The following is a 13,415-nucleotide window of genomic DNA, read 5'->3' on the forward strand; positions in this document are numbered from 1 at the left end:
GTCGTTATTCTGTCATATATTTAATGTATGCATATACTCAACTTGACCAAATCAAAACAACCTCGCCCTCTCAATTATCTCAACAACCTTGTGTTAATAGGGTGTCGAAAGTTTATCCACAATATAAATTACACTCATCGTCCATAAAGGCGACATTTATTGGTTTCTCTTTCAAGCAGCAAGTAGAACTAGAGCAAACCGACCGTTTGCCCACACCCTGTAAGCCCCGCCTCCAATGTCTATCATACAATATACCTTTATCTTGTATCAAAAAATAAATTACGATCCCGTAGCGTAAAATAATATCACTACACCCCGACTATAGACCAGATAATTTAAGTAATTACAAAGGTCGCATTGTGTGTATAATTTCGGCCATACACCTATCCAACCGTTTCACTCTGATATATTGTCTTTTTACTCGTAATATCAAACCACCTAATATTCTCCACCTTTCTGGTGTCACACTCAAAATTAAAACCCTTCTCGGTCTACAACCCTCCTGGTTGTGTAACATGCAAAAAACTAGTACCCCTCTCGGTCTACAAACCTCTTGGCTGCGTTAAAAACTAAGACCCTTCTCGGTCTGCAACCCTTCTAGTTGCGTAACATGCAAAAAACTAAGACCCTTCTGGTTGCGTAACATGCAAAAAACTAAGACCCTTCTCGGTCTGCAACCCTCATGGTTGTGTTACATGCAAAAAACTAAGACCCTTCTCGGTCTGCAACCCTTCTGGTTGTGTAACATGCAAAAACTAAGACCCTTCTCGGTCTACAACCCTCATGGTTGTGTAACATGCAAAAAACTAAGACCCTTCTCGGTCTGCAACCCTCTTGGTTGTGTAACATGCAAAAAACTAATATCCTTTTCGGTCTGCAACCCTCCTGGTTGCGTAACATGCAAAACAAGTACATGTACCATAATGGTTTACTTGCAATTGCTTAAATAACGGGCTTTTTAGAAACTTTGGTCCTTACCTCGCCGGTTAGAGGTGATTCAGAAAACACGTCCGCTGGCACCGCCTCCCAAATCGGGAATGGCTGTTCGCGACCGCTGACGTCACTTAGGATCGATGGATTGCTTGTGGCCGAGACTAAATTACATGTATCTCATTTGAAGTATCGCTATATAATGTCATCCAGTCTGCTAGGTTTGTTTGTTGGGTTAATCGCTCGTGAATAGCCATGGCCATTTTTAGGTGGGGTCGGGGGTCGGGATTGGGATGGGAGGGGAGGTATTCTTGTAGTAGCTGGTGACTACATCACTGAGCAACATACAGCAGGGAGTGTCGAACCACGGACCTCAGATCTTCACCCTAACCGACTGAGCTATCGCGGCCTAATACTGTAGGGGACTTTAGGTAAACCGCTCTTAATGTTTAAAAGCGATATTCAATGATACATTAAGGTTTCAATTCCAATTATCAACGTTTTGTCATGGCATATTATTGTCAATGATTTAATCAGAGTGACTGTAAAATAAATATGGAATATGAGATTCTGGTGACCATTAACATAAAGTATGTTCATGAAGCTAGACCAGTAGTCCAAAGATGTATGACGATAATGTTGGACAGCGGCGACACTTATTTATCCTACGTATGTAAATATCTGAGGTCTTACCGAAAACATGGGTGATGTAAATGTGCGAGGCCTTCCGGAGAATAACTACCCGGAATCCTCCGAACAATACCTAAAATTATAGTGCAGCTTTTACAGAAAATATCGTAATTCGTGTCAAAAGCAGCATGAGGAACAAAACAACACAACAAGGATTCGATTCAAACACTTAGCAAACGTTTAAACGAATAATGAGAGAAGAGAAGCTACAGGATGAAGAAAAATAAGGAGTGACTTGGCAGTCTCCCAAGCTGTTATAAAAACACAGTTTTCCTCCTCAGCAAGCCACTAATCAGCAAATAAATGCATTTCAGAATTTAAATGTCAATTGAAGTCAAATCGCCGTGAATAAAAGGTTATCCACAACACATAAAATACTTTACCCTTTATGAAAATCACGTCAGATTTAACACCAAACCAAAAGTCCACATTTAACTCGAGCAGGAAACACGAGCTGTTGTTGACAATATCGACTAGGACCCATGATGTAATTTACTGAAAAAAAGTGATTTTTAAACGGATACCATCCGAGAGAAAATATCCACGCTTTGGTAATTACAATAACTTAATCACTAAGTGGGGATCAACATTTGAAGCTGATTTTCTACATCTGTATTTTACAAACTGCTGGGTGACAATGTATTTCTCCACGTGTTTAGATATGTGAGAGGGGAAGCAACTGCTGGTAATTCAAAAATAAAAATCACAGAAAATCGACTTCCAGTAACATCAACAATGTTTAGTTATGAATATTTGTTCAATCGATTACCGATTCATTGATGGAGTTTCTACGGAAGAGCATTAGGGCCATGAAGCAAAAAAAAATAAATTCATTTTTTCGTGTTAATAACTCGAAATTTCGAGATATTATCTCGAAATTTCGAGTTATTAAGTCGAAATTTTGAGTTATTAAGTCGAAATTTCGAGTTAGTAAGTCGAAATTTCGAGTTAGTAAGTCGAAATTTCGAGTTATTATCTCGAAATTTCGAGTTATTATCTCGAAATTTCGAGTTATTAAGTCGAAAAAATGAATTTATATTTTTTGCTTCATGGCCCTAATGCTCTTCCGTAAGTTTCATATTGAAACAGTGCTTGCATTTTGAGTTTTTGACCGAGCCCGAGTTTCCTCTGACCCTAACACCACGTCTGGTATAGGGCCCCAACGTACACCAGACGTGGTGTCAGGGCAAGAGAAAAACTCGGGCTAGATTTGACCCAATATTTTCTACGGTCTTTAAAAATACACGTAAGAGTTATTCTAGTTTGGACAGCGTTGTGATAATCAAACTTGTATATGGATTAAGCTAGCAGTAAAATACAGTTAGAAAATTTGGAAATAGAACTGAACAGGTAATGTTTTCTCGGGCAGCGGGAAGAAACAAAACACTGGTTGTGTGTGTGTTTTTTTATGCTATGTGAACATGTACAGTTGCGGTTAACCTAACCGAATTTTCCTGTTGTTTTTAAAGTATGGGAGCCTCCGATCACCAAATAAATATTTTACCATCAATCACGCAGAACACGAACACTTCAAACACCGACATTGTCATGTGTATCTAGTATATGATCAACGTTGTACATATGTATTAATATAAGTATCCAAATAACGATTTAGCAAAATACCACGGCATACCCTAATTTGTATAACTCTGTTACGCCAAGACCATTCTGTCGTATACGTAGGTCAACATAACACAAGTGACATTTCATAAAGTGAATGTCCCCGCGAGAACATCACAGCCAAGTACAACACGTCTGTCGGGTTAAACAGTTCACAAACATGTACATATACATGTACAATTATATTAAAACTTACTCAGTAAAAAAACTTTAACAGCCAAGGGCAAGGAAAAGTGGGGTGAAGTTTTTAATTTCAATGTTAAAGATTGGCTAAATATATATGTACTGCCTTTTCAAAGTACTAAAAATTCGAAACTACAATGGCTTCAATTTAGAATCTCACATCAAACTCATTTCTTTTTAAAGCCAAGCTAGTAGATAGTCCTCTCTGTAATTTGTGCAACTCTGAGAGGGAAACCATTGAACATCTATTTTGGGAATGTGATAAAGTCCAAAATCTTATTCAGAGTCTTGATCTATTGTTGGAAGCCCTATTCATACCTTTTACATTAAATAAACAGACATTGCTTTTTGGTAAGTTCAGTGATAACAATTCTGTACTATACAAAGTTGACAATCAAATAATTTTGCTAATTAAACACTATATCTTCAGAATGAGATGCCTTCACAAGACCCTGACTATTAATGCTCTGATTTACTCTTTATTTGATCATTACAAAGTTCAGAAATATATTTCTTGTAGTAAAGGGGAGAGGGCAAGAGACATGTTTGCAAATGAGTGGAAGAAGTGGGAAAAATTAATGCAAATTTTAGAATGATATAATGTAAGTAAATCAGAGATAATGGATAATCCATTATGTATATGCCCTTGGTAAAAATAAGATCGTTCTTGTTTATCACTGACATTATAATTTTCAGATCACCAGTCCCTGACAAGGTCGTCATGTTCAATTTTTGTCAATTTTTCAAATAAAATAATTTAAAGTACCTGTATCCATCCTATTCTTTTCTTCCTTCTCTGCATTCCTTTCATACTCTTTGCCAATCTTGGTTATAATTTAATTTAAATATTTTTTGATGTATTTATTACAACATACTCTCTCTCTCTCTCTCTCTCTCTCTCTCTCTCTCTCTCTCTCTCTCTCTCTCTCTCTGTGAGGTTGAGGGTGTTTGTGTGTGTGGGGTGGGGATATTGTGTCTTTTTGTGTCTGCTTGTCCATATTATATGTATGTATGTATGTATGTATGTATGAAAGATACTTTGCTCCGTTGTGTTCCAGCCACGACTCAGCTGTAAATGGCAGCTCCGGCTGTATGTGTTCCAAAGGTAGTTGAGAAAGATATTGGATGTTTGCTGAAGCCCTCCATTGATAATAATGTGTGAACCGCTTTGAGATGGCTATATTGCTGTGATATAGCGGTATATTATTATTTTCGATTCCATACCAGTCCGATAGAAATCTTTCTTCATAAATGTTTAGAAATCTTTGTTATGTGATAAACAAAACATTGCATTAATTTCCGTTTCATTTGGTGGTGAACTTGATTAATTGTAGAAAGATGATTTAGCAGAAGTGCGTCAACATAAAAAAGAAATATGTATATATTTTAACTTTGCATTACTGTGAGAAGGTTTTTACGCCAACTCGAACAAAATTATACACACGCGTATTTGAAATTGCTCAATAGGAAGACCCTCTTAACAAGTACTGACCAGTAATTAAAATACCGAATTCATCAGTTATTCATTCGTATAAATTAACAGGAGGAAGAGGTAACTATTACTGAAACAACAGCGAGCATAACTGTGTACGTGAATGAGATTGTTTTGAATGTGATGTATGTTGTTTTGTTGTTTTGTTTTTTTATTTTTTTTTGGTGAGAGGATATGATAGATGTAATTGGCTGAATCAGTGTGGAGCCTGGTCAATCATGTCAATGACTCTGTTGATGTGGAAAGAGTTGATATGACCAACACAGACACTTAGCCCTTGACATGATTGGTCAGGCTACCAGGAAACTGAATATGTTTGTGTGTGTTTGTATATTCTGAGTCAGTGTATGAGGATGTGTGTATGTTTTGTATGTTTGTCAATATATTCATGATTATGATTATGCAGGATGAAGATGATGATTGTTGAGGGATGATGATCTGTTGATGGATGATGATATACGATTGTTATTGTCGAGTATGATGATGATGATGTTTGTTTGGAAACAATGATGAAAATGTTTGTTGAAAATGATTATGATGATTGTGATTATTGATGATGATGATGATGATGATGATGATGATGATGATGATGTTAGTTGATGGATGATGATGAAAAAATGATGAGATTATGATGAGGTTTTGATGATTGTATAATGATGATTATGATGATGATGAGAATGATGATGATATTATGATAAGATTATGATGATAAGATTGTGATGATTAGTATGATGATGAGAATATGATGTTGATGAAGATACTATGATAATGAGATGATTATGATATTATGATTATAATGTTGATTGTGATGATGATGAGATCATGATAACTGTTTGATTATGAGATAAGATAATGATGATAATTAGTAGGATGATGATATTATGATGATGATGATGATGATGATGATGATGATGATGATGATGATGAAAGACGTAGTTTGTGATGATGGTGAAAATGATAGTATAAAAAACATACTGATTGGAATTGATGTATGTATGTGTGTGTGATTATTAATGTATTTATGTATTTAAAATGCCTTAAAAATTAAATAATTAAGAATTAAAAAAAAAAAAAAAAAAACCCAGCGAGCATAAGGATGGGATGTCTGCTTTTGACCACATATTTAGTAGCTTGGCGTGGCTCACTAAGGGGATGGTCCAGGGTGTCATAGTTGAACCTCTTCTTTTTATATACCGGCCAGTTTTCGATGGACTTATTATGGTATACAGTCCGTCCTGTTATCCGTCCGTCCGTCTGTCCGTCAGCAACTGGTTTTCTGCATGGCAAGTTTCTTTAATTGTCTATAAGGCCAGATAAGGTGTTATTGTCACAATTTTTGTGACGATGTTTTCGTTGAGTTTAACAATGCTGCTATGAATTCAATTCAAGAAAATAATTGTATTACTTCAATAGTTTTCTATATTTGGAAATTTTCTTTTTATGGAATTTAAGTGTTTTGTTTTTGTTTTTTGTTTGTATTTGCTTTGATTGTTTTTTGTTGAACGGGAAATAAGCATCGAATATGGTTAAACGGTTCTCTTGTTTAATATTTCGTTAAATAACATTTTTTTCCTTTCAGTATTGCAGATGAATTTTTTTGGTCTCTTGATAGAAGTTATGAAGCAGTAGTCATTCAGAACTTTAAGTAAACTGGTTTTCAAAAAATAGTATATACAGACCACCACAAACGCAAATTTCAAATCTATCTAAAACCTTGAGAACAATTAGTTAGTTTTGTATTTGTGATCAACACATAATATCTGGAAACCCGAAAAATACTTTAAGCCGATTTTCATGGTTAAAAGTTAGACAACCATATTATCAACTCACAAGAAAAAGGCCTTTAAACACTTTATGTTGAAAAGTTTGAAAGTTCACAACAACGAATTTTACTCTCTACTTTTAAACCCCCAGCTTTGCATTCGTATGATTAATAGCACTGAAAAAGTCAAGGCAGAACCCCGTCTTCACATAAAATGGTTTTATGACTCCCACCAATGCTCTCTTAACCTGAAATACCGGCCCCGGGTATCAGAGACATTTAACAAGGAAGTAGATATCTTCTTCAATAATTCCGCGCCAGATTCAATAAAAATGTTTTGAATAATAATGAAATATCGGAAAATTTCTGGAAAGTAGACACTGTGAGAGTATAAAACTTCGAACTCAGATATCGTTTTGAGTATTACCTAGTGCTCAAATATCTTGATAGATCTTAGCTTCCGCTCAGATAACTATACACATATTACATAATGATATGCGGCTCGCGTTGTTTATATCGCCCTTCTAATCTAAATATAACTCTGCAGCACACGTTTTGAACTCTGTTCCAGATGGAAACACGTGTGTTGCCACTCAAGCATGTTCGTGTTGCTGCGCCAGCGGTGCAAACACAATCCCTGGATTATCGAGGATTCGTAAGACCTACCAAACAATGAGGTCACCACTTAAGTTATTTTTTAATCCAGAAATATATGAAAAGATAAATAAATAAACAGATAAATAAACTTCAACTAATTTTGTTTTATAATTATGATGAATGAATTATCATTTTATTGTCAATGTCAGCTAAGAGCTATTAGTCACATGTCCTATACCAAACAAAAATAATTCGCCACACATTGATGTACATGATTCTGCACACAATCATCGAAGATTTCGCTCTGTGCTCAACTTTACACCAGTAATTGAAAATGCCGACTACGGCATACATTTTGCATCCGTTCAACACCTTATCTATCCCAGAAAAGGAAAACAGTTACACATCGTCAACAACAGGGGAGACTGAGAGTAAGTAAGGAAATGGACAAAATAAACTGGAAATACCACAGACGAAACCTATGGTGGTTGATTTCGGCCTTGTCGCATTGTCGCATTGTCGCATTGCCGTCCCCCACCGTGCGAAGAGCTAGAGTGGACCATATGCGATGAGCGACAGAGCGACATAGCATTTCTGTCGTCCTGTCGCATTGCAAGGTACTTTTGTCGTATGGCGCATTGTCACATTTTGCCATGCGAAGAACGACAGTGAAATTCAAAACGGAAACACAACAAAATTGGTTCACAAATTCTTCACATTTTAAATGCATATTTTTATCATATGTTAATATATCAATATAGAAAATAAAGCTACCAACAGATATTTGATAGGTAGATACCATAGCCTACGTATCAAACACAGTAAAAACAATTTTATTCAATTAGCTCGACCATTTTTGACATTAGTGAGGCAAATCGAGGTTTTAAAATCTTTATGATATTCTGGAACAGTTGGAATATCATTATCTGTCAGTTTCAATTACTTAACACAAAATTCATTTTTAACCGATTTTGAGAGTGTATATTATGATCATTTCTTTTATTTCCTCCAAATATGATGAGTTACAGAAATAAAGAACGATACGTGTGCATTGCAAACAATATTGGAAGGAAAGGAGATACATTCACGTTCACGATCACAGCCTTACATACACACATGCACGTGGACAGACACACACATAATAGAATGATTATAACACGCGCAGCATACCATAAAGTATTATAAAATCAACGTAATGATATAATTGGTACTATTAAATTTATTTACGGTGATATGTACTAGTACTATGATAGACAGTGTAGAAATTACACATTAAATAATACAGTGATACAATAGACATCTTTACACTCCTCAACAATATTTTCATAGATCAGTGGCATAGTGGTAACACACGTGCCTTTCACCTAGGCGGATGGGGTTCGATTCCTCAATCGGACGTGAAAAAATATGGGGTCACCTACCCGACCACGTGGGCTTTCCCCGGGTACTCCTATTCCCTCCCACAGTAAGACCCCTCGCGCGCTTTCACCCGGGCCATCAAACGTGATTAAACATAAGTTGATATAAATTGTTTCACAATTGTTGTAAATTAAATAAAGTTTACACACATCACACAATACAATGCACGGTATTATGATAGAGAGTATTAAATGTTACATAACTCACAACCATACATTGAGTAGGACCCATTTCACGAAGTCATACGATATATAGACATACATTGGTGTAAAATACACCATGTTACACGCTTATATGATACAATGACGTAATATCTTCCCCAGCTAACAAACAGAGCAACCATGCAATGACGTCTGTTGTAGCAACGCACATCACAAGATTGATTCATACTTAAAACATTAAGACAAACAGTTAATTGCCCTAATCGTGAAGCCCAATAGTGCAATGTTTTAACAGGAAAGACGTACAAAATTCTAATATGAATACAAAAATAAACATTTTATGTATCAATATTGCCAAAGCGTGAAGCTCTCATTGTAATATTTAACTCTCGGTATACAAAATTTAACTATCTACCCGGGTGAAATTAAAAGTATTAGACATTGCTTTGGATAAGATGCAAAATGCATCTATATGAGCTTGTGACGTAATAACTCTGTGGGTGAGCATTCAAGTACATTATGCATGATAACATATTTGTACATATATTTTCATTATCACGCATATCATCACAAAAACTAGCAGTTTTCTTTAAACATAAACTGTATTGTGGAAACCGTATAGGAAGTTTTCATATACAATATGGTTGTATATTATTAGTACAAAAGTGATGCGAGAGAAGTCGCTATCGGCTTTCATTCCTTCACATAGATTAAACTGTTTGTAATTTCTTTTATGGTAATTGATAAGCGCTTCTGTTGACATTTGTTTGAAAACACATTCTTAAAAAAATCATCAAGATTCTGGTATAAATAGTATTTGTAAAATATTAAAAATGTAGGCAGCAAAACTCTGCTAAAATGAGACGGGCTAAAATCGAAAAGACGTCGATAAGAATTTCGCGTGTTAAACAGCCAACTACCACGGTAAATATTCAACAAGAAATAACATTTTCGTTACGCTGATGACGTCTTCGGAAAACCAACAAATCAATGACTTTCACATATCGATCATTCCTGTTCTTACATCAAAACCTTGGATGAATTGGACAATGAAGTTTTGTGCTTTTTGAGTATTATTTCATAATGCTTTTAATGTTTTATTATAAAAGTAGGCAAAGCAAAATCTAGCTTGACATATACAAACGTCAAAATGTTTCCGTCAACATGTTTACATTTGATATATTTTTCCAGGATGAATTAAGTAAGATTTTCACCCCAAAAACTCACATTTTTTGTATATTTCGCCAACAAAAATCAAAATAAAAAAAAAAAAAAATAATAAAATAATAAAAAAAAAAAAAAAAAACATAACAAGAAAATGCAGCAAAGCTGCTGGATAGATTCATTAAAAAAAATCTTCAAAGACATGTAAATCATGTAGTTGTTCCATGTATCACTAATGACTAATCTCAAGAGATATTTACCATTCAAAATTTGTGTCCTACGTATACTCGGACGTCTTTAAAGCCACATACTCCCGAACAACCTAAAATTCTAGTTGCACACATGCATTAATGGCAATCCAAGATGCTCATTCACGCTCTCCTAACATTAAATGACTACTGGCCTGGACGCTTGACCGAGAGAGTCCTTGAGACATCAGTGTATAAAATAGCCTAATAATGCTTTCATTTAAACATATAAACAGAATATTCGCGTAATACACAGGTAACTGAACAAAATAAACAAACATAGTTAACATTTTAATCCTTTATTCTATAATGTAGCAAAATGCAAACAACACATTGATAAAATCATAGATCGGAAAAGTTGACAATGTTCAAAAGCAAACCAGCAATCAAATAGACGTCCAGAAAAATCGGAATTCGAGTCTATCCGTTTTCTTCTCTCATTAAGTTCCAGCGAATCATTTCCTTTCCTAAGAAAATACTTGGGTTTTGCAGATTCCACACACTTTTGTGTCTTTTTTTTTGGCAGAATCTGTCTGTGTTTTGCAGTTCCACGCTTGCGGCGTTCCGCCATTTTGTATGGACTGTCAAACCCGCCGTTGCATTGTGGGGCTAATTTTCAGAGAAACTTGGTCCAGCAGCCAGTTATTATTTTTGGGAATTCCCCGTATACTTTCATAAATATACATTTTCTTTCAGTTTCTGATTCATATCAATCTGGTAGGTATGCATCAAGTCCGAACATTGATATACCAGTATATGTTTCTTTGTGGGTATGTGGCTTTAAGTGCCTGTAATTATAGTCACTTTTCTTTTTTGTTGAATCTGCAAAATACAAGTTTTAAATTTTTAACTTTGCAAGCATATAAGTGTGCTATAAATTAAAGATAAAACTATTAATTTCAAATGATACAAAATTTCTCTTTGGATTCATTATCCTTTTAAAATGACTAATCAATATAGTGAAAGAAGTCAATCATCAAATTATCTCTCTTTCATTTATTAATTATCAAGGATTCTTGCATAGTGTGGTTCATGGAAAGCAATTCTCACAAGTAGATATAAATTATTCCTCCTTTCCTCACAAACTAATTTCATCAGCACAACCATGAAGTCATTGAATCAATCCATTTAATTAAAACTATCGAAAATTCATTTGGCAATCATAAAACTTTCACAAGCTAAATTTATAACCATCCGTCAAACTATATATTTATGAATGGACTAATATAAAGGCAAATATTCCTTAGCAACAATATTGTGATTGATCAATATTACATATCCCTTAACAGCATACGCACAAATCCATTTGATAAGGTACTATTATCACTATCTGCATACAGAAATCAAGTCCAGATAGCTACATGTACACCCACTGGTAAAAAACTGTATAAGGTACTGTATATATATATATACGTATAATCCATCATAACTATTTACAGAATGGATTAAAGCAAATCTCTATTAGAAACAACTGGATATTTATGTAAACAATTATTGATGTCTGCAGCAATCTTTACAAAAATACTATGTGAGTAATTAAATGGTAATCCGAGTGCCATAGGCGCGAGCAGAATGTTTTAGGCCAGGGGTCTGGAGGCTAAAATTTCGGAAAATGAAAAGATTATAGCAAAATTTGCAATCTTTGCAAGATTTCTCATTTCTCGTCCGAAAGAGAAGTTATTTGCTCTAGAATATACCCCATTTAGATATATCCATTCTCCAATACACCGAAATGCAACAAAAACTACAAGCAAGACCTTCTGGAACAACGAAACTGTCGTCTGTTGACTCCAGTAGTAATATTCTGTGATGCACACATGACAATTTTCAATGTGAAAAGTTTTAGAAATTTTCAGCAATAATTGTATCTAACAAAGAATGATAAAGAATGAACTCTGGATGAACATTTTTCTCCGCACTTTCTTGCTAGACTTCCAGTTATTATTTCAATTCATATTCTATATTCAAATTACCGCAACTGAGCCTTCCGAAGTGTATGTAAATATAAATATGATCGGTTCAGTATCACTTCATTCAATAAACTTTATCAATGAACGTTCAAGTCAGCACAAATAGTCTTCTATCTTACCTGAAAAGTCCATTATATCCTTTTTTAAGATATAAGTGGCATAAGAAGACTAAAATTAGCTGAAACAAACACTTATAAACGAACTTACCTTTCAAATTGTTCCCGCAAAACAAACTCTCTCCCCTTTATCGCCGAGCGTCTGCTTCCACTTGGCAACCATGACACCTTGTCGATTTCCGGCCTAATCTCGAACCAAATCCAACTGTCCGACAGATATTTCTACTAAAATACTATAGAACTACACATTTACTTTTATAATGAAATATCTATTGTATGAGAATTCTCTCGATTTTAGCTCTTGAAATCAGTTTTTTATGTTTTTTATTCATAAAACCCGCGAGATCTCGAAACCGCGATTTTCGGTTTACAGTTACTTCCGTTTTAGAGGGGCAAAAACAGATTAAAAGCCTCTCGGCAAAGACCGGCCTCCGGCCGATCTTTGCCGAGCGCGCTTCGCGCGCTGAGGCTTTTAAAAAAAAGGCACATGGTTGGAATTTCATGAATATTTTACAATGTAGAATCCATTAATCTATTATAGACACAAAAAACGATACCATGTTATTGCTTTTTAGGCAATTTTAAGCGCACCTCCTTTGAAAAAAAACCGTCATTCCTACAGAAGTCGGTTTAAAAAAAAAATCAAAGCTTCCACTAATTAACCTCGCCCCTCAGGTTCCAGAGAGAGGATGGTGACAGACCGCCGATTTTATACAATCGGATGGTTATGCCGAAATTTGGACGATATCGATTTGAGGGAAACTTGACGGAGGGGCGAGCAGACGACGGAATCGCGCCATTACATTCACTAAATTCTCTGTTGTAGCTGCCGCTATCTCTGCACACACGTGTACACACACAGGCACAGAACTAGTCCTTGTTATCAAACAATGACGTCGGCGATTTATCAAACCCCCTCAACACTTATTTGTCAGCATTTAATTCTTAAAAGCAATACATGTCCTCCGGGGTTTCTCTAAAGAATAGTACATATTATTTAAGGCCAGACAAAATCTCACGTGTGCCGTAACACTGCCAAAAATACACATGTAAAAGTAAACAA

This window comes from Pecten maximus, chromosome 10 (assembly GCF_902652985.1).
Source record: "Pecten maximus chromosome 10, xPecMax1.1, whole genome shotgun sequence".
Taxonomy (NCBI): domain Eukaryota; kingdom Metazoa; phylum Mollusca; class Bivalvia; order Pectinida; family Pectinidae; genus Pecten; species Pecten maximus.